This window comes from Adiantum capillus-veneris, chromosome 26, assembly GCF_014529385.1.
Source record: "Adiantum capillus-veneris isolate H3 chromosome 26, ASM1452938v2, whole genome shotgun sequence".
NCBI classification, from domain to species: Eukaryota; Viridiplantae; Streptophyta; class Polypodiopsida; order Polypodiales; family Pteridaceae; genus Adiantum; species Adiantum capillus-veneris.
Window position 1 is genome coordinate 75,301,662 of NC_140956.1, and position 21,354 is coordinate 75,323,015.

A 21,354-nucleotide genomic window follows, 5' to 3' on the forward strand; every position below is an offset into this window, starting at 1 on the left:
TAGAAGACGACGGCATGGAGGAGATGCTGGATGCCTTCTTCCAGACAAGCGAGGAGAATGCGAACGGAGCAGCACTAGAAGCCGTGCGCCTATCTCCTGAAGACATGTTGAGAAAGTTGGCACGTCAATCAATCTATGAAGGCGCCAAAATATATGTGCTTCGTACTTGTGTGGCGTTTTTGAATCTTTAGTCAGTGTACGGGTGGTCAGATGCAAGCGTCACTGCTTTGTTTAGGTACGTAATTTACAAAAGAGATTTTCCAATTGCAACGGTGATGTGCTTGGAGAGATTTAATTTTAATTTAATGTGGCTTAAATAGGTTATTGCGAGAGAAAATTCTCCCGGCTGGCAATGAAATGCCCCCCTCCAGGCCAGACGCAAAGCAACTTCTGACCTCAGTTGGCTTGGACTACAACAAGATTCATGCATGTCCAAATGATTGCATTCTTTTTCGCAATGAATTCGCAGATTGTCTGTCGTGTCCTAAGTGCGGAGCAATGAGCTACAAACAAGATGCAGTTGGGAGACAGTGCCAACTAAAGTGTTGCGGCATTTCCCTATTATTCCTAGGATAAAAAGAATGTTTCATTGTGGTTCCATTGCAAAGTTGATGCGGTGGCATTCTACGAATAGATCCACTGACGCAACATTTAGGGTGCCCGCTGATTCGAAGGCTTGGAGGCACATTGAAGATACCTGGCCACATTTTAAGAGTGAACCACGCAATTTGCGTTTGGGCATGGCAATGGATGGAGTCAATCCATTTGGCTTGAGAAGCTCGTCATGGAGCACTTGGCCTGTGTGCCTTATCAATTACAACCTTCCGCCGTGGCTTGCTATCAAGAAGGGTCATTTGATTTTAAGCTTGATTGTACCTGGTAAGTTCAAAGCAAAAAACATGGATGTTTATCTAGCTCCACTAGTTGACGAGCTCCAGGAGTTATGGCATGGGATCGACATAGCAGATGCAGTTGAACCAGTAGGACAACATCATGCAAGGATCCATGTATTTCTTATGTGGACTATGCATGATTGGCAAGGATACGGAGAAGCTTCTGGTAATGGCTATTAATGGTTATTGGTAATGGTTATTGCAGTCGCAAGGGCTAACTCCATTGAGGCAGTTTGCATGATTGAGAAGTATCTACCCACGAGCTGCCTAACTATCCAAATGCACTTGCTCGTCCATGTTGTAGATGAGGTTGCAGTGGCAGGTACAGTCCACAGCCGTTGGATGTTCTTTCTAGAGCGGTTCATGAAAACACTTAAGGGTTTTGTTCGCCAAAAAGCGCGTCCAGAGGGGAGCATGGCAGAAGGATGACTGGTGCAAGAGTCTCTTGTATTGACGACCGAATTTCTATCCGTTTCTGACCCAGAAATGCCTCGACTGTGGAGCGATGATGAGGATGCAAGACTGGTGGGAGAGGAGCCACAAGGGCAAGGGGTGCCGAAGAAAATGAACCTGGCCATGCGAGAAAAGATCATGAAGTTTTGTATACTAAATTCAGCGCCGATGTAAAAATGGCTTGAAAGGTACGAAGAAGAGAAAGAGAGACGCAATCTAGAGCGACAGGATTTCAGGCGAAGTCGAATGACTACAGGCTTACCCTTGCCAGACTATCTCGCTCCTCTACCTAAATTCCCTACAATGGCATGGTTGGACAAGACAGTGAGAGCAGCTCGACAGATCGGAGAACCCATATCTCTAGAAGAGGAAGAGCTGGCTATTGGATGTGACTAGAAGTATCATACATACATGGCACTGTGGTCGCATGGAAAGCATTTCAGAACACAACAAATTGACAGCAGAAGAAACACGTTTGACAGTGGGGTAATGGTTAGTTTCATGCAAAAGAGCAGGGCCAATGCTAGAGACACGAATGAGAGCACTAGCAATCTGGATTACTGTGGTCTTTGTACCGGAACCTCGAGAGCGACAATGGTGGTTTGTGGTTCAGGTTGCTCCAAGAAATAAACAAGTATTTGAAGGGCAAGATCTCCTGGAGTAAAGTCAGTCAGACGACGTCCATACTACTGTGACATTAGATGAGATGGACGAAGGTATGGCAGAGGAAGCCGACAGATATACGAGGGATGACGTCGACGAGCCAAAATTGACACTTGTAGATGAAGATGCAATGGATGAAGACAATCTGCCAGAACGAGTTGGGGCAGAGTTATGTTTGCAATTAGAGATAGACGATGATACGGTGTAAGATCTTATTGATGATGCCTCACTCGTCGAGGCCTAGGCCTGTAAGTGTTTGTGTGAAGACTTTGATTTAAAATTAAGCTTAAAGTTAATTTAAACAATTGTGTTCTGACGCTTTATTTTACTTTATTTGTGCAGGACTTTAGTATGGCAGACGAGATTCCAGATCCCGCTTCCATGAGTGCAGATGCATTCATGGGCTTCGTTACATGGATAACGCCTGCTCAGATGGCAGAGGCTTCTCAGTACTGGGTAGCCAGAGGCATGGGTACTACGCCTCTGGGCTTCACACTCGAGGGTCCGACACCTAGGGGAGAGAGGCCTACGGGGTTCAGGACGCCTATGGGTACGACGCCTTCTTCTCCCATCACGGCCGCTTCGACACCAAGGGGTGGGGCAGAGGCGGGTACGTCGTCATCTCCGTAACATAGGCGCACTCGCCGATCTCGGCGATTGTCACGTGGAGGTGGTGGTTGCTGTGGAGGAGGGTCCACAGATGCTTCGACCCCTCCTCGCTCACGACCCCCGTCTTACCCAGGCACACCTCTCGACACACCTCTTGGCACACCTCGGACACCTTGGGGGGCACACGATCCTAGTGCCTCCAAGCTCTATACTATATGGGGAGATGGTTCTGTTGACATGGATAGAGTCGAGACTGAGATGCGACAGTGGATTCGCCAGCTCGTGGAGCTGCAGTTTTCGACCAGCATTCTGACGTCTTGGGATCAGCAAGAAAAGGAAAAAGTCACTTACATAGTGGAGACCATCCTGAGAGAGTACCAACCTGCTCCGGGTTCTTCCGTTGTTTCGGCGCGGTGGATCAAGGGTGTTGCACGGGACACCATCAAACATCGACGAGATGCAGCTCGGAAGGCTTTCAGAACCGGCTCGTCGAAGCCTTCGGGCATCCCACACGAGACGTGGCTGCAGATCACAGGGAGGATGAGCGGACAACGGCCACGCGGTTCAGACAGCAGGGTGAGGCCGCGCAGGTACGACAGAGGACTAGGGGGACATCTCATCTTGGCAGCGGAGGCTTCGACACCTTTCGCTATGAGTTTGTGAGTTTCTAATCCAATCTTAACTATGGCGTTTTTTAAAATGCGATGAATCATGTATTCTTATTACTTTGATTTTTGTATAAACGCAGAATCTTGCGATGCATCGAGCTCCATCACGCGAGGAGGAGTCACATGGATATGCAGAGGTATCTATGAAGTACTGAATGATCTTGAAGCTTCAGGAGAGACTGTAGATTGGGAGGCCTTACAGTCTCACTGATCGCTTGAGGTGAGACGTTAATATGTGTGAGTTGATTTAATTAACTCAGTATATGTGAAGTAATATCAATACTAATTTTGTGAGTTGTCCTATGTGCAGGTTGTGACGCCTAGTCATTAGTGGACCAGATTTCATCTATATGCTTTGTGAGACACAGACACGCTTCTGTGTCTCTTTTTTGTACAAACAGTTAGTGTTTAGACAGTTATTGTTTCCCTTATGGTTATGATTATTGTCATTGTCATTGTCATTGTATAGACAATTATTGTTTCTCTTTCTGGTTATGCTTATGGTTATTGTTAATTTTGTTTATGGTTATGGTTATCTGCATTATGGTTTTGATCAAAGTGGTTATAGCCGGTTATGGTTGTAAGTTATGGTTATGCTTTTAAGTTATGGTTATGGTTATGGTTCGTTATGGTTATGCTTTTAAGTTATGGCTGTCTTTCATTGGCCTTAAATCTCATGTGAGATCCTACATGGATAACATGTAGGAGGCGTATACATGATATGGTTTTTTTTGAAAAGTTTATGTAAAAACAAAGGGAACCCTGCCGAAATTTCTGCGCGCGGGAGCATGGTTGATATTTTGGTGCTGCTCGCTTTCTTGGGCAGAGGGTAGGAAGTCTGGCTGTGGCTGTGTCCATCTTTTAACTGGGCATAGGCCAGGCTACCTGCCCTCTGCCCAAGAAATTTTTTTTCTGCTATGGTCGTCGCTATGCGCGTCGATATCTGTGTCGATAACACGTTTTTTTGTTGTAGTGTAAGGCACACCAAATGACAACCATCTTCATATCTCATATTTTCAAACACCATGGATTACCAACATCCATCGTGTCAGATAGAGATCCTAGAATGACCAGTAATTTTTGGAAAGGTCTCTTTGAAAATCTATGTACAAGATTGAATTTCTCTTCGGCCTACCACCCACAAACAGATGGCCAAAGTGAGATAGCCAATATTAAGATACTCGATCTACTAAAGACTTGTGTTACAGAAGTAGATCAACGATCACAATGGGAGAAGTATTTACCCCTTGTAGAGTATGCGTACAATAATACTGTCCATACTACTACAGGAAAAGCACCCTTTGAGATCATAGAGGGAAGACCTAAAAGTCCCTTGCTACTTAAAGTACGTGGGAAGATCTTTGTTGATGATGAGTATAGCCGTGACCTACAAGAATATTTTCAAAAGGTTAAGGAGGCTATATCCATCTCTCAACAAAGGCAAAAAGCTGTTGCTGCTGACAAGCACAGAAGGGCCTTAACATTCAAAGAAAATGATTGGGTCTTACTTAAGTCTCCCAAGGCTTGATTGGGGCAAACGACGTGCAAAAATCCTGTGGCCATCAAAAAGTATTATGCTAAATTAGCAAAAAGATACTATGGTCCTTTTCAAATCTTAAAGCCAATCATGGCATGGCTTATCAACTCAAGTTGCCCAACCATTGGCTCATACACAATGATTTTCATGTGAGCTACTTAAGCCCTACAAAGGAGAGCCACCAATAGAACCAATTATTGAAGACCCTCCAAAAATCAAAGAACAAGAAGAGGTACTACAACCCGAAGCTATCCTTTGGCATGAAGACAAGGTACTAGGCATGGTAAGATTATCCGACGGTATCTTATTAAGTTCAAAAATTATCCATTTGAAGATGCTAGATGGATGCAAGGAATACAACTTAAGGATAGTATGAACCTTATCAATGCTTACAATGCTGCACAAGAGTAAGCAAATGTAAATGCTTTCTTAATGAACAATGTTTTGTCTTATAAGATTAATCCTCTTTTGTGCACAAATTAATTAAATAGTATGCATGCTTAGAATCATGTTTGTGATGATAACGTCACTCAAACACCAAGTGGAATCTGTCACTCTACTTTGGGAGTATGATATGGACTAAAGAGCAGACATGCTTGTGGCAACTACGTCTCCCAAGCACCAAATGGACTAGTCATCCATTTTAGAATGATGTTGCACGGTAAAAGGGGATCCTCTACCCGCTAAGAAACGTAGACTAATGACTAAGACTTTATCTCTTCTACCTCATAGTCGAGGATGCATATGATTTCAAGAGAGAGGTAATGTCATAAAATCTAATATCTAGCCAACCTAAATGATTTTCTCATATTAAACTGATCATTTAATATGGGAGAATAAACGTGAACAAGGGTTAGAATATAGACATGTGTTTATGGACCTGTCTCAACACGGAGCTAAGGTTAAAAGGGGTCCAAATGAGAGATGGTATGTTAAAGAGAAATGCTACCTAATGGAGCTTAAAGACCGTAGGGTTAGCTTCATTAAAGACCTCCAAAAGTTAGTGTTCAAAAGTCCTTTGACCTTAGGCAAGCTAGGGCTGACCTTGAGGTGGGAATCCTACCCAAGCATGAGGTGCTTGTTGGCTTACTAAGTGTTAGTGGGAACCTTAGCCAAAAGCTTGAGGTGTTTCTCACATGCTTAAATGACTAAAGTTCTTGAAGTATTCAATTCAAAGATAACTCTCAAGAGGCATGAAAGTTTCCATGCTTGATTGACTAAGTCCTTGAAGTATTCAATTCAACCAAATGACTTAACAAGCATAAAAGACACATGTTCAAATGATTCTCCACATGCAGCCCTCATGATGTGTTTGAATGCTATTAGATAGGTTTTAAAGGGGTCCAATGAGAATTTAGATACATAAAAATAAATAATTAAGTTCTTCCTCTCAAAGGGGAAAAAGAGGACACGTGTCCAAATCAAATAATAAAATAATATGAGAGAGAGAGAGAGAGGGGGGGGGGGGGGGGGGGGGGGTTATACTCTCCCACACACACACACACATTCTCTCATTGTGTGGAGTGCAAAATGCAAGAGCTACATCTCCTTCTCCAAGCTTGTTGAGAAGTGGAGAGCCTACACCAACACTCTTGGCTATGGAATGCAAATCCAACCAAGAGCCATGCTTCAATGCTTAAGCTTGCCATCTTCTTCATCTTCATTACTATGCTATTATGCTATGCTAAGCAAGAAGAGTGATGATAAGTGAGGAACTATTTCTTTCTCCTATGGATGATTCTTCTTTCTCTTCCCTACCCTCATTCCCCGCTAGCTCTCTCCACCTTCGAAGGTGTTTGAGGCCTTGGGACTGAGGCTTGGGATAGTTAATGCTTTTTGTAAAGTTTATGTTAAGCTCGTGATGCATGAAGCTTTCCATCTTCATAGCATCACCAAGGTCACAAGGAACACAAAGATTGTATTGTAACAAGTCTCTCTTGATGGGAGAATCTATAATACAAACGCCTTTTTGGGGCCGTCTCCAAGTAAATCGTGTCCTCAACTATTGTCATGTTCTCTAATACTCTCTCTCTTGCAAAAGTATTGTTCATGCCAAGTTAATTAAGTACTATGTTTGTGTTGCTACCATCAATTAAGCTCACCCTCCATGTTCTCAAAGTAATCTCACAAAAATTCTCACTCTAATTCTCTTAATTCTGTTATTCTCAAAGTTCATAGGCCATTTCCATTACATTGTCCTCTACTTTCTTCTTTTCCTCTAATTTTTCCTTTCTCTCTTCTTCTAGGTTGCCTCTTTGTTGCCCCTTTTCTTTTATTTCCCTCTCTAGCCTAGCTTTCTTCTCTCTCTTGTATGCTAGATTAGCTTCCATTTGCTGCTCCTTCATTAGGAAATTTCAGAGGTCATTTGGAGGGCCATATGAAGAGAGAGAAAAATAGAGCGCGTCCAATGAGCATGAAGGCTACGTTACGTAGGAAAGTACGTGGAAAGACTCAAAAAATAGGAAAATAGCATAAAACTTTCACGAATCTAGGATTGTAGCATAGTAATTTCCTTCCTTTTACCGAGCTTTTAGGTGCTTGCATGTGGTCCCACTTCTGATATTCTCTTATGGTCATTAACGTACGGGAGGGTGACCATTAAGCCCGCACAAGATATTGGAATTCTAAAACACTTTCCCTCCATTAGAATGCTTTCAAAGTGAATCTCCCTCCACTAAAGCTTTTCTCTGAGAGCTATGGCGTCCACGTCTTCTCGCCCAAGAGGCTCCAGGTGTTTACTGTCTCTCACACCAACAACCAACAACTGCACTTTTCCTAGAAGGCCAAGTAGTAGCATATCCTCAATTACAATACCAGCTTCAATAAGTGTAGAGAACCAATGGGTTGGACAAAGGATAAACAAAGGTTCATGGGTCCTCATGCAACCAAGAAGACCCAAGAGGTCTAGTGGTATCAACGTTTACCGCTCAACATGGAAGGCCAGAGTGTTGGATTTCAAAGTTGAAATCGGCAAAAGATCTGTAAAGAAAGTTCTTGTTCAGCATGCGTTTACCCATCCTGAGGTGATAGCAAACGGTGGAAATGTATCAGATATACATTAACCACGTTGCAATTGTAAGTACTCTTGACATGTGAACTTACTGATACTCTCATTATAACTTTTCTTATATATTTTGCAATGTTTCTCCCGCTTGTTATGAGCAATGTCTCCATTCTTCACAGCTCAATTACATTAGATTTGTCATTTGTACTTATTGATACTCTTAGTTTAACTCTTCTTATATATATTGCAGATGTTTATCCCTCTTCTTATGAGCAATGGGAGCCTGTGGAGTGCATAATAGGCCTCTTCCATGTTGTTCATGCCCACATTGGTTCTCTATAGTATTCAGAGAGGAGCAGCAAAAGACTGGCTGATGTGGGAATATTTTTTTATGACCACTTTTACCAACTCAGCTCAGGGAATAAGAATGGCATGTTGGTGAAAGTGCCTCTACCAACCGATTGGAACACTGTGGACTGGCCAGTTCCCGAGGAAACAATGGTGGAGGCAATGCGAAGTAAGCTCTACAAGGATATACAAAGGTCTCTACGTAGCTCTATTCCTACCAAACTGGTTAGAATTGCAAACTTCTGTCTTGTTGCACTCTTCATAGAGCTGTTTCATAGCTACAACATCTGAGATACAAAAACTATGTTCATGCGCAAGTCATTTCAGCAGTCATCCTGTGACAAACTTCTTGACAAAGGATGGTATGCAAAGGAAGAGATTGGTTTACGGTGCGAGGTCGCGCTTGATACTCTAGTTGTCAAGTACATGATTGCAAGCCAATCACTGTTACTCTCGTTTTGGTATATGCGATCACAAATGCTCAACGGTAAGTACATTCCTATGGACCAGGTTTCTGCAGGTTTGGAAGATAATCCTGCTGTGGATGTGGAAGTGATTGATAAAGATCATGGCCTACTATTGGTGGTTACAATAAGGGAGCTATGCAGTCTTCAGCATTTGCGGCATGACATCATTGAAGAGTCAATGGACAAGGACCTATCAGATTTTTCCTTTTTCCTAGCTGGCCGTAAGGTGATGCGGCGAAGGGAAAAAGATATTTTGTGCAAAGAGTTGGATGGTCGGGTTGAAGTAGTGTCAATGTAACAGATATTCTTGTGAACCCAAGTGTATACAAATGACTTTCAAGACATGAAGTTTATTGAGCTCATTTTTCAATTGTGCCCTGTGAAAAAGTGTGCTTGAAATACATTTCTTTACCACGTCAAATCTCTCTCTCTCTCTCTCTCTCTCTCTCTCTCTCTCTCTCTCTATATATATATATATATATATATATATATATATGTTAAACAAGACAAAGACATGATAGAAGAGTCATCTTAATTCATTAGAAAGTACAAACTCGTCCGTGAACAATGGACTGAGATACAATTTCTGTAAGTATGGAATCAGAATTTCTTCAAGGTAAAAATCGAAGGAATGCCCCTCGAAAGAAGGTGGTGAGACAGTTGTTCCCGGCGGATTTAGTTCTCCCTTTTCAGGAGTATCATCAATTAGTAGTGTATTAGTTGCATCAAAGGGTACACCGATTTGGCTAAACGGTTTGTACAAAAGAGGTAAGTGTGGTTTTTTAGGGTGGTAGTGGCCCTCCACGGTAACACATTTTCTTTGATCATACAAAAAGGCAAAATCTGACGTGTGAGCGTGGCATACACTGCAAACTATTGCAACTAGTGGCGACAAGTTTTGCCTTTGCATTGAAGACCATATGGCAACTCTGAAGCGCGGAAGAAGAAACTGAATAAATTCCTTGGTTCCTGGACGAACCACGACTCGACAAGTTCCCATCCGAAACGTTTGCAAATCCTCAAAGGGTCCTCTGTCACCGAGAGGCACCCGCATCAGCAGCAATCCATTGACGTCCAAGATAATCAACCTCTGTAAAAGTTGACAAGTACATATAAGTAGTTAGAAGCTGAACATATTTTGCCATACTTGAATAGACATTACCGGAACAACCGTATCTACAGGTAGCAAGGGTCCATACTGGGTCTCTGTAGTGTTCATGTCGTTGTTGCTCTCCTCTGCTTTATCTTCATAGTCATCATTCACATCTTCATCAGGGGTCTCCCCCATGGCTCTTTCTGCCTCATTGAAGGTTTCCTCCAAGGTCTTTTCTCTCCCTCGGTTGATCGGCTTGCCTCATACATCCTGCCTGATCCATATCATTTTGCTCATCCCTAGGCCTGCTTTCCTCATCCATATCCTTTTGCTCATCTATAGGCCTGCTTTCCTCATCTTGGGTTTCAGCCATAGGCTCTTTTGGCTCCTCCACTGGCTGACTTGGCTCTTTCATTGTCTCCTCTGGTTGTACCTTAGCACCTTCCATATGCTCATTTGACCTTTCCTCATCCTCGGCTCTTTCATCTTCTGCTGATATCACCCCCTTGGCCCGTTGTGATTCCACTGTATCGGATGTAGGGGTTTGTCGTGGTGGCACGTCATGTTTTGTTAGATCAATAGTGCGCTCATCCAAGCCGCTATCTTCAAGCTCTCTAGGGCTAGACATAATAAGCAGGTGTTGTATTAAACTTACCCAGTATCTTTGCAAATAATCATATGTGTAGTTTTTTAAAGCACTCTGCAAAATTGAAGACCACATGGTGAGAATTCTTTTATAGAATAAACCAAAACTAACTGAATGCATTGCCAAATGGGTACCTTAGTCATGAAAGGTTTTAATGCAAAGTAGCTTTGCAGGACATATTCTGCATGGAGAAGACATCTCCAGCCGCAAGAATTTCCATCGGTTTGATTTGGGACAGGTACTTCTTTGATTGGGCCTTGTATAGTTCATACCTTCCACATAGCTTGCCATAGGCAAGCAACAACCTCTTTATACAACTGCACAAAGCAATGTCAAGATGTTAGCATGAGGCTTCAAATTTACATGGGTATCTATAAGAAACACTTTCTGATACAAAACACTTACAGCCTAATTTCAGGGTGGGTTCCTTTTATTGAATGGAACACCCACACTGCTGATTGGTCAACATCAAGGCATATGAGACTCCAGTGATGGTTGTTCTCATATGGAAAGATGATCACAGTAACTTCCAGCATAGCACAGTGGAGAAACCAACTCTCAAAGGTCCCAGATGGACTGTTCTTTTGTCTAATAATCACTGACATTTGTGGATCAAGAAGAAACACCTCTGTGTGGGTGTGCAGTGGGAGTTGACTTTTGATCAGGCTGCAGAGACTCTACCTGAGTTAGCAAACCTATTATCTGAGTTTTCAAAGCTAGCAAGATAGTAACACTTAGTTAAGAGAAGCATAGATAATTGTGTCTGAAATCTGAGCATCTGGATTCTGCAATAAATTAATGTCCACTTTTTCCAGAGCTAGCTTTCTGGCTCCATCTACAAATGGTATCTCTGCAAGCAAACCATCCTTCATTGAAAGTAGAGTTTCTTGATTGCTTGCCTCTATGGACAGGGTCACATTGCACTTGTTTGCCTCTTGGGACTCCACTGCTACTTTTGCTTTCTCCTTAAGCTCTGCTTCCCTCATGTCCTCTGTTTGGCGAGCAATAGTCTCTGCCCTTGCCCTTGTATTCACATCATGTGTGACATCTACAACTGTGAGTTGTGGCACTAGCTCCGGGGGGTATAACAAAATTTCCCTCATTTTCTTATCCTTGCAGACATTGGGGACCAGTGGTTTGTCATACCTCCACCTTATTCTTTTCAGTGTCTCACTATCTTTGTCCATTATAGTAACCCTGTGGGCATGGGCTGCAACAATGGTCATGTCACTGAAGTACTCCAGTAGGAAGTCCTCTGCTGCTTCCTCTAGAGCCATTAATGCCACCACCTTCCACCTTTTGGTGCCCCAGGTAGCTTCATCACATATGGACCTCACCATCCTCTGGAAGGGCAGCTTTGGTATGCATAAATCTACACATTTCTGTGCCTTTCTGATTTCTCTGAAAAGTCCCATGCAGGTTTGCAACTTCTTCATCCTTGGCCCTTTCAGAATTTTATTTGGTTTTCCAGGTCTTTTCTTTGGGGTTGCAGATCTGCTACTTGCTTTAGATGCTAATCCTGGTCCCTTGCCTGCATTCCTTGCAGTGGCTTTTGTTCTAGCCATTTCACTGTACACCAAAAGAAGAGTCTCTCTCTCTCTTTCTCTCTCTCTCTCTCTCTCTCTCTCTCTCCTTTCTATAGCTTAGCATATTTAAATAGAGAGAGAGAGAGAGAGAGAGAGAGAGAGAGTGAGAGAGCCCATTACTAAAGGCGCGCGCGGAGCACGTTTTTACCTCAACAAACACCTCCGCGCGCCGTTAGTATAAGGTAAAATAAATACACTCTCTCTCTCTCTCTCTCTCTCTCTCTCTCTCTCTCTCTCTCTCTCTCTCTCTCTCTCTCTCTCTCTCTCTCTCTGGTCAATGCACAGTACTAACAGCGCGCATAGAGACATGCACACCGGTTATGCCTCTCTACGCGCGCCTTTGGTATAGAGAGAGAGAGAGAGAGAGAGAGAGAGAGAGAGAGAGAGAGAGAGAGAGAGAGAGAGAGAGAGAGAGAGAGTATGCGTGTGTGTGTGTGTGTGCGTGCCTGTATTTGTGTGTGTGTGTGTAAGTTATATTTGTGTGTGTGTGTGTGTGTGTGTGTTTGTATTTTTAACATGTGTGTCTGTGTGTTTGTGAGTGTGTGTGTGTGTGAGTGTGTATGTGTGTGTGTGTGTATGTGTGTGTGTGTGTGTGTGTGTGTGTGTGTGACTGTTTGTGTGGGTTGTTTGTTAAGACTGTGCTTGGTACTGTGACAGAAACAGAGATAGAGAGATAGAGGCAAAGGCAGAGGGAGAGGCAGACCTTCGTTATGTCGATGGGTCGGCTTGCTGTCGGAGACGCAGACGACGGCTCTTGCACTCTCTCTCTCTCTCTCTCTTTCACTCACTCTCTTTCACGAGGTGTGGTTTTTCTCTCTCTTGACCTCTTTATATGACATACAAAAGTATACGGTCTCAATAATGGCCACACGTGTGACAACATGCAAATATACTCTAATTTATAGTGACACGTGGGGCGCCGCCGTGTGTATCCGTTATAAGTGTGATTTTGAGAGAGAGAAAGAGAGAGAACAATAGAGAGAGAGAGAGAGTGAGAGAGAGAGAGAGAGAGAGAGAGAGAGAGAGAGAGAGAGAGAGAGAGAGAGAGAGAGCCATAGAAAGAGAGAGAGAGTGATAAAAAGAGAGAGAGAGAGAGAGAGAGAGAGAGAGAGAGAGAGAGAGAGAGAGAACAGATTGTGAGAGAGATAGAGAGAGGGAGAGACACAGATTGAGAGAGAGATAGAGAGAGGGACTCCTTACTCTCAGAGAGAGAGAGAGGGAGGGAGAGAGACAGAGTCAGTTTGACACACAAAAAAACAATGGAGGAGACACCTCCCTTGGAATTCTTGCAAACCCCACCAACAAAAGGTGATCTCTCACTCTTTCTCTCTGTATTTCCACCAGTTGGTACAAATTGTGTGTGTGTGTGTGTGTGTCTAAACAAAGAAAAACCCAGACTGTTGTTCAACACACACACCTCAACACATACTTCCATAGACAAAGACACGGACACACATACACACAGACACACACACACACAGATATATACACATTCTCTCTCTCCCTCCCCTCTCTGTACACGTTACTAACGGCGCGCATAGCCAACCAAACACTGGCTCTAGCTCTCTCCGCACGCCTATAGTATAGTTATGACTCTCTCAAAAGGCACGTTTACATCTTTACGCGTCTTTTCCTCAATTGCACTTAAGGCGTGCGGAGAGAGTTGCAAAAAGCACTTTTCCGTCCTTGCACGCCTTTAGTACAAATAGACAAATACAAAGAGAGAGAGAGAGAGAGAGAGAGAGAGAGAGAGAGAGAGAGAGAGAGAGAGAGAGAGAGAGAGAGAGAGAGAGAGAGAACAGATTGTGAGAGAGATAGAGAGAGGGAGAGACACAGATTGAGAGAGAGATAGAGAGAGGGACTCCTTACTCTCAGAGAGAGAGAGAGGGAGGGAGAGAGACAGAGTCAGTTTGACACACAAAAAAACAATGGAGGAGACACCTCCCTTGGAATTCTTGCAAACCCCACCAACAAAAGGTGATCTCTCACTCTTTCTCTCTGTATTTCCACCAGTTGGTACAAATTGTGTGTGTGTGTGTGTGTGTCTAAACAAAGAAAAACCCAGACTGTTGTTCAACACACACACCTCAACACATACTTCCATAGACAAAGACACGGACACACATACACACAGACACACACACACACACAGATATATACACATTCTCTCTCTCCCTCCCCTCTCTGTACACGTTACTAACGGCGCGCATAGCCAACCAAACACTGGCTCTAGCTCTCTCCGCGCGCCTATAGTATAGTTATGACTCTCTCAAAAGGCACGTTTACATCTTTACGCGTCTTTTCCTCAATTGCACTTAAGGCGTGCGGAGAGAGTTGCAAAAAGCACTTTTCCGTCCTTGCACGCCTTTAGTACAAATAGACAAATACAAAGAGAGAGAGAGAGAGAGAGAGAGAGAGAGAGAGAGAGAGAGAGAGAGAGAGAGAGAGAGAGAGAGAGAGAGAGAGAGAGAGACTATGTGTGTTTTTGTTTGTGCTTTGGTGAGAGACAGATATATATATATATATATATATTTATTTATATCTATCTGGAGAGAGAGAGAGAGAGAGAGAGAGAGAGAGAGAGAGAGAGAGAGAGAGAGAGAGAGAGAGAGAGAGAGAGAGAGAGAGAGAGATCATGATGGTTTTGGTTTTGGCAGAGTTTTCATGTTTCCTGATGGTTTTGACTTGTCATGTTTCCTGATGAATAGGATTAAGGTCCAGTAGGCAGAAGAGGCTGAAACGTGATCCAGAGCTTGTGCCAGGATTTCAACCCTTGCAGGCTCAGTTGCTTAATGTATCTGCCAAAAGAACTGTTGACTTTTGTCAGGACATATCTGAAGAAAAGTCAATTGGTGAAGATCAATCAGAGAGGTCACCAGGGCAAGAGGATCCTTCACCCTACAAGGCTGTGGTGCCCTCTACAGTACTTCTGAAGAAAAATACAAGAAAGAGGAATATAGACTTCTCAGATGATACAGATGTGCTAGAAGGAAGTCCCTATGCAACTTCTCTGGAAGACCCAGCTACAACTGATGAGAGGCTGTTTGATTTTGCAGCATCTTGTGGTGCTGGGGACAAGTTTGATCTAGTTCATTCTATGTTTAATCCAAAGTTTGACATTGAAGACCTGTTAGCTCAGCACAGTAATTTCTTGCAGTCCTACAGAGATAAGTTTGAAGTGATGGTGCAGGTAGGAAGGGTTGTTCTGCCTACTATGACTCTTGTGCATTTAAATGACTGTGGTGGAAAGGGACAGGGACTGAAGAAGTATAGGGAATTACCACCTTCTTGCCGACATTCAGCCTGCCCTTTGCATCAAAAAGAATGCAAACTCATTCAGGAAGCCTTTGGCTTTATGATTTACCTGAACAGCCTGTTTGGATTCCTCATGCAGAATCCTGATGAGGTGTTAGAGGAGCAGGATGCAGCACCAGATGAAGAATGCGAGGAGACAACTCATATGCAAGAAGTCGAGGAGGTTGAAGACACAGTAGACCTTGAGGTTGAGGCAATTGAAGTACAAAGAAGTAAGATGCTCTCTGTGAAAACCACAGAAATCAAACTTCCATTGGATGTCAGTAACTTCACTGAGAAGCATGCTCAGATGATGTTGCCTGCTGTGCCTCACTTCAGGATTGGAGACAGGACCTATATCTTCTTACATGATGTGCAAAGTGTCTTTTATTTAAGGGAGGATTTCTCCCTGGCTATTATTTCCAGAGTCCAAGAGGAGAGGAGTGGATTTGTTTAAGAGGATAGTAGTGATGATGAGGTAATGGAAACATCCAGCAATCCAATGGAATGCCTTCGAAGATGCTTTGAGAAAGCTGAAAAATACAAGGAGACACTACCTGATGAAGCCACCTTCCAAGCAATAAGACAAAGCCTAAGACCATCGAAAAGTAACAAAGAAGTGGAGGATTGGTTTAACCATTCAGGTCAGGGGTCAACTACATCTGTAGACCTGTGGCAAGAAAACCTCTTTCTGCAGGATGAGAGCTTCATGGTAACTCTCTCTCTCTCTCTCTCTCTCTCTCTCTCTCTCTCTCTCTCTCTCTCTCTCTCTCTCTCTCTCTTTGTGTCACTTCTGACATGGTATGTGCAGTCTTGGATTGCTGACAAGGATGACTTCCTTCGGCGCCGGACAAGAGAGTATCGAGGAAGGGATGCGGCCCTAGCACAGTACCTTTCAAAGCTTGCGAGTCGCCGATAGTAGTTTTTCACAATTCCATGTCACAAGAGGGTTCAATAGCAACTTACACATTCAAGACACTATCACGCTTCTTGGGTGGACCGGTGCTGCCCAAAAGTGCAGATAAAGTCATTCTTGTGGACAAAGTGTTTGCTAGAGATTGTTTTGGTTACTGCCCAGGCTATACAGGTGGTCGGGCAGCGTATTACTACACCTACACAGCAATGGCACTAGCTCTTGGTAGACAAAACCCAGATGAACTTTTAGAGTATGGCAAACATCTCATGATTCGTTACAAGGGTGACGTGCCAAAAAACAAAATTGAACCTTCAAAATCTTGATACACTTCAAGTAGCAATTGTATAAGATCATGTATTACATAAATTTTGTACAATGTCATCCACTCAGAGTATCTTTCTCCACTTGTGATTCACATACACCATTGTCTCTCTCCACCTTCGTTGACTTTCACGAGCTCCGGAGTTGTTGTATGCCATTGATCTTTTAACTTTTTGTTGTTGTAAATGTCTGATGGCTTGTGCTGTTGCTGAATTTGCCAAGACTTCTTTTGCCTGCATTCGATGAATGATTCTACGATAGAACCATTCAAATAGTTCTCTCAAACTGTTAGCCTTGATTCGAGAGCCACCATGTCGTGTGTGCCTGAAATAAGAATTTCTCGCCATGTAATGAGACTTTTCCATCCCTTGGGTATTCCATATTGCCGGGTTCCCATACTTCTGTATAAAATATGGCAAATGATTGAAGATGATGTGCTGGATATGAAAAAAGATTAGTTAGAATGTTTTACAGTCACATATTTGCACATAAGAGAGAAAGAAATACATGATAATACCATGTAGTGAGTAATCTGGGTGTCTGTCCATGCTGTCTTGAATGATTTTGTCAGAAGGTTGAGATTTTCCTTGAACTTGTTCATATCACCTTGTGACCAGTCATCTTTGTCGCACATCAAAAATAGGATGTCTATTGATCGCCAAACCTCAGCCTTCGCGTTACGAGTAGTTGGTTCGTGGTCTTTGACTGCAATATGTAGCTTTTTCCAGCTCTGATACTCTACCTTGCTAACATAAGATGTGTTATATATTTTTCCATGTTTTGTTAGCTTTGGATCTCTTGTACCTTGGGGCTTAGATAAAAACCTCCGTGCCTTCACCCCACCGATGGATGGTTTGCATGGGACTTCCTTCTCAGCAGTTGATCTCTTTTCATCCCGCTGGATTTTCACATTGCCACCATGAAGCCCCATATCCGACAGTATCATTTCTAAGCACTGCAGGGCTACTTGTCGTTCTGCGGAGTTCTTAATCTTCCAAGAAAACCCGATGTATAAGTAGACCAATTTCTCCACAATTCTACAAAGGGCATGCATTGTACAAATGTGGACATTCACAAGTGGTATTTTCAAAACCGGTCGAAAAGCAGGATCCTCAATGTGACGTGTTGGAGCTTTTCTCCACCACTTTGGGTCCATGACCTTTGCAGGCTCCATGCAGAACAAACACGGTGACTTTGCCATTTCACCCATTCCACAATTATACATGCACTTTAATGTTTTGAGGTCACCTGCAAGATGCCACTGAACTTGAAAGTCTTCCCTTCCATCTAGACGTAGTACCTCTCCCTGGTTAGTCTGTCGATCAATCACCTCCGGAATATTAGTTCGATGGAACACCCAATATAGAATCTCATGATCTTCTTTCTTTACCTGTAACACAAAATAAATGAGATTTAAGTAGATCTGAACATTTGAGCTTACTTGAGAATCTCGCTTACCTCAAACGCACCAAGCCACCATATGTTAGATTCTGATTGAACACTAAAATATAAAGGATCATCACTGGGACACTTTGAGAGGGCTCTATTCATTAAAGTAATAGTAACACGCTCTAGCTTTTTCTCTTTAACGAGCTCACACTCATCCAGTTTTAACACAAAATGTAATACCCCACGTGACTCTTCAAATGTGATGTTGTAAAACTCCACCATTCTCTTCTGTAATATCCGCAGGTCCATAAAAATATTGTTGAACTCATCATATGCCATGTTTGCTCCATGGCCACTGTAAGTTGCTTTAATATGAAAGGGCTGTCCAAGATAGTCTCCCTGTGCCTTGTTAAGCTGAAGCCTCTCTTTCCAAACACTTGAGGCTGATGGTAGAAGTTTGGATTTTATACCCTTCCTAACAAAGATGGATGAGATAGACTTTTGGATAGCTGAATATCCTCTTTTGCTTACACCAAGTGAATCAAGTGTGCCTTGTATCTCTTTTGCAGGCACTGAGTTCTCTGAAATAAAGCGGTCCACTACATTTCGTTGTAGGACCTTAAACTTCTTGTCATGTACTATATCTACTGCCAGGCTTCTACTTATAAGTGGATTCAATCTCTTTCCTATATTGGCTTTGGGGTCAATGTTTTCCTTGTCAGGATAGATTGAATCTCTACATGAAGACAATGCATAAGTAAATAACAGAAAATTTGCTTCACTAACACTATTTAGGCACATGAAAACAATGCATAACAAGAAAAAACAAAAAGATTACTTAACTAAGACAATGTAGCCAACCAAGAAGCATCACCTTAATGCTCGGATTCTTTTCTTGAGACCTCCTGATGCAACCTGCAATGTTTCAAGATTGCGCAATTTCTTCTTTCGGATACGACCACCCAAGATGGTGTCCTTCATTTGACAACTTCGCACCTTTCCTTTCAGTTCTTGTACCTCTGTTTTATGTTGCAAAATGGTAACCTGATCTGTAGAATGTAAATGTGAAAGGCGAACAATCTCACATTGTTGAGCTTGGAGAATGCTCTTGTAAGTTTCAGCTTCTCTTGTAAGTGATTTACAATAACCCAGAAGGCCCTTTTCTCCATCACCAGCAAAGGTCAATAAGCTTGTAGGATTGACAAATGGTGGAGACGCATTAGTCATTGGATTCTTAGGGTAGAGAGAGCCTCTCGTCCAGATATCTATGTGTTTAGATCCTTGAGCTCTGAGCGTGTCTATGGAAGCGGGAGGTATATGTGTGTTTGTTTTACTGCGCTTAATCAATGGTTGGTACTCATTGTCCAAATCAATGTGAAGGTGATATTTGGCTCGTTTCTGGGTAACATTTGTGTCATTTGAGGAGTGCGCCATTAGCCAAATGTGCAGGTTTAATGGAAAGTGAATAGCGGTTGCGGATTCGTCCCTCCATGTTAGCCTCATTCCCTCCATATTGACGAGGTTCATTCAATGCAACTGAAAAGAGGATTATCCCTCAATCACTACGAACAAATGTTCAGAAGAGTAAGGAATCTACTTAAAGTACACTTTTTGAACTTTTACTATGAAAGACCCAGCTCTTTTATTTGCCATTTTTTCTAGAGAGAGAGTGCAAAAAATACATTTTCTTAGAAGGCCCTCCAAATGACCTCCAAAATTTCCTAATGTTCTTTTCATTCCCTACCTAGCCTAGCTTTCATTGCTCTCTCTGCTTCTAGGTTAGCTTTCATTTGCATGTGCCTTCTATTCGCCTTTACCAACTATTTGAGGACTTCATCAGAGAATAAGTTATCATAGCCTGTATCACAGGTATTGTCAGTCACATACACTACCCTATTATCCGACTGCAGCCAAAGAAAAAGCCAGTCTTTCATAGTTTTTATAACTTCCTAGCACTCTAGTTATCTAGCTTCGAAGCAATGAGCCAAGCTTGTGCTGGGTTCTGAGACACTTTGTAGAGGCTATCATCAATTAGAAGCGTGTTTTGGGCATTGTACGCTGGGGCGTATTTCCACAACACGGCTAACTCTTTCATAAACACAAGTTTATTAAAGATCTACCAGGGTTGGCTCTTGCATTGCTCTTGCACAAGAATACCGGCAATCCTTGGCACGTGCAATTTAAAAACAACCTTGCAAATAGTCATGACTTTACGCTGCATGTTTGTGCTCCAAATATACACACTGAAGAACTAAAGACACCAGTCAAAAACTTGTGGTAATCCTTGCAATAGAACACATGATGGCACTCTACATTGCATTTTATCATTTCATCTGCACATGCAGGGGGATTTTCGACAAAGCGAGTCTCTACCACCCTTACCAAAAGACCGTCGAGATCTAGTAAAAGAGCCCTTTTTTTATCACACAATCACTTAGGCACCCATATTGGGTGAGGAGGAGTATACCATTTAGCATATGTAACCTCCCCTGATGGGTGAACATAATTTAGGCACTCAAATATTCTACGGGCACGCTATGAATATCGTTTGAGCCGCTTTTCAATCTCCAATTTTTGTCTCCTTATCTGTCTGGCTTTGCAAACTTGCCTTTTTGAAACTTTCTGCCATTGCATGGCCGCATTACATCAGGCAAGGAGATTAATGCCAGTTTCTCTTCCTCTGCAAAGAAATAGTGATACTAAGTGAAGAAGTTCATAGATTGGCAGAAAATTATAATGGATTGCCGCTCAACATTATATTACACATACATTTTTACTAGGAGAATAAAAAAAGTTACAATGTCATCCACAAGAGGCATTAGTTTTCCTAAATGGCATAGCCATAAGAGTGAAGGGCAAAGGCATGGGAACACTAAGTAAAGGCCAAACAACTAAATAGTGATAGCTGCCTGCTTACAATACAGAATCTAAGCAAAGGTCATTGACACAGTTTTTTGCAAGCTCTTGAGTGGGTGGCTTTCTTTTCACCTTTCAATGCTTTCAGCTTTGTCCTCCATCTTCTTTGGGGAACCACAGCCGTTGCTTGTAGTTTCTTCAAGTACCTCTTCAAGGCCCACTTTTCTCTTTGCCTTAGCCTTTCGCAAAAAACCCTTGAGAGGGCTATTATCACCAAATTCCTGCAGGTCCTTTGTTGTTAGTCTTCAAAGATTCCCCTGAGGCACTAGCACTAGCACTAGCCATTGTCTGCTGAGGAGTTTTTACTGTTTCAGTTCCAACAGGCATGCTATCACCAGCTTCCTACGGGTCCTCTATGCTGTTAGCCTTCAATGTTTCCCCTAAGGCACTGGCACTAGCACTAGCCATTGTCTACTGAGAAGCTTTTACTGTGTCAGTTTGCTGCACGCATGACAGTCGAAGGGTTCTCAATTGCAGCCTTTCCCTTACCTTTGGTGTCACACACACTACCCACATCATGCAGGGGCTTTGAGAGGCCTGCAACAAAAAAA